Source organism: Myotis brandtii, unplaced genomic scaffold, assembly GCF_000412655.1.
Source record: "Myotis brandtii unplaced genomic scaffold, ASM41265v1 scaffold326, whole genome shotgun sequence".
Lineage (NCBI taxonomy): Eukaryota > Metazoa > Chordata > Mammalia > Chiroptera > Vespertilionidae > Myotis > Myotis brandtii.
Window position 1 is genome coordinate 77,928 of NW_005362534.1, and position 1,938 is coordinate 79,865.

Genomic DNA, 1,938 nt, shown 5'->3' on the forward strand with positions numbered 1-1,938 from the left:
GCATGCCTCTGTTTCACTTAGCTGCTTTTCTGGTGAGTCCTCCTTTTCTTTCCTTTGGGGGTTTCTTTGTCTACCCATGTTTGATCTCACCTACATATCTAGATGTTGAATCGTTCAGGGTCTGCTCCTTGGGTGGCAGTGGCTCCTCGGGCTGTGGTTGCTCCTCAGGCGGTTGTGGTATCAGCTGCTCCTCAGCTGACAGCAGCTCCTCTGGTGGGTGCTGTTCACAGCTGTGGTGGCTCCTCTGGCTGTTGGGGGGAGGCTTCACACACAGCTGCTATTCCTCAGACAGCGGGTGTGCTGATCACGAGACTGCTGTTCCTTGGATGGGGGCGGCTATACAAGCAGCTGCTACTCCTTGAACTGGGGCGGACTGCTCACGTGCCTGCTGATCCTTGAATGGGGGCTGGCTGCACATTGCTGTTCTTCTCCTGATGTGGTGGGCTGCTTGTGGGGCTACTGCTCCTAGGACTGGCTGCTGCTCGTCGGACAGGTACAGGCTGTTGTGGCTCTGCTCCTCGAACCGGTGCGTGCTGCGTAGGGCTGCCGCTCCTCGGATGTGGGCGGTCTGCTCGTGTGGCTGCTGTTCCTAGGGCCTGGGTGGGCTGCTGCTGCTCCTCTAACGGGGCCAGGTTGCTCGCAGAAATGCTGCTCCTCGGATGGGGGCGGGCTGCTCACACAGCTGATGTTCCTCAGATTGGGCAGGCTGCTCGTGCAGCTGCTGCTGCTTCGGCGAGGGCAAGATGCTTGTGCAGCTACTGCTCCTCAGACTAGTGCAGAGTGCGGGCTGTGCGCAGCTGCTGCTCCTCGGATGGGGGTGGGCTCCGCAAGGCTGCCGGTCCTCAGACGTAGGAAGACTGCTCGTGTGGCTGCCGCTCCTCAGACGTAGGAAGACTGCTCGTGCGGCTGCTGCTCCTTGGACAGGTTGGACTGCTCGTGTGGTTCTTGCTCTTCGGATGTGGAAGTGGGCCGCTCACACAGCTGCTGCTCCTTGGACAGGGGCAGGCCACATGAGGCTGCTTCTCTTAGGCTCGAGGCAGGCTGCTCACGGGGCTGATGCTCCCTGGACAAGAGCGCGTTGCTCACATGTCTGCTGCTCACGTGGTTGAAAAAGTAATATGAAAAGAAGTAGGAAATAAAGGAACAAAAAAAAAGGAGAACAAAGAAAGAAGGGGGAAAAAAAGCTAACAAAATAATAATAAAAAAGTAAAAATGAAAAATTGAAATGTCATTCCTTTGGCTGGCTTAAGATCCCAGTTTTCTGGAATGTCTGTGATTTTTGTTGTTGTTATTGTTGTTGTTGTTGCTGGGACTGCGGTTAATATGCAAATTGACCCTAATCAGTGAAACGACCAGAATGACCGGAACAACCAGTCGCTATGATGTGCAATGACCACCTGGGAGCAGACACTCAACGCAAGAGCTGCCCCCTGGTGGTCAGTGCACTTCCACAGGTGAGCTCTGCTCAGTCATGAGCCGGGCTGACAGCTGCAAGAGCAGCGGCGGAGGTGGCGGGAGCCTCTCCCACCTCTTCAGCAGCACTAAGGATGTCCAACTGATGGCAGTCACACATCCTCCGAGGTCTCCTGGGCTGCCAGAGGGATGTCTGACTGCCCGCAAGGCTGCCGGTCCTCAGACGTAGGAAGACTGCTCGTGTGGCTGCCGCTCCTCAGACGTAGGAAGACTGCTCGTGCGGCTGCTGCTCCTTGGACAGGTTGGACTGCTCGTGTGGTTCTTGCTCTTCGGATGTGGAAGTGGGCCGCTCACACAGCTGCTGCTCCTTGGACAGGGGCAGGCCACATGAGGCTGCTTCTCTTAGGCTCGAGGCAGGCTGCTCACGGGGCTGATGCTCCCTGGACAAGAGTGCACCGCTCACGTGTCTGCTGCTCACGTGGTTGAAAAAGTAATGTGAAAAGAAGTAGGAAATAAAGGAACAAA

At 56.1% G+C, this 1,938-nt stretch overlaps 1 protein-coding gene across 6 annotated transcripts in view; it reads right to left on the reverse strand.

Moving 5' to 3' along the window:
- SCML2 (sex comb on midleg-like 2 (Drosophila)) overlaps positions 1-1,938 on the reverse strand; it is an 83,039-nt gene that overhangs the window by 22,590 nt on the left and 58,511 nt on the right. The window lies entirely within an intron of this gene.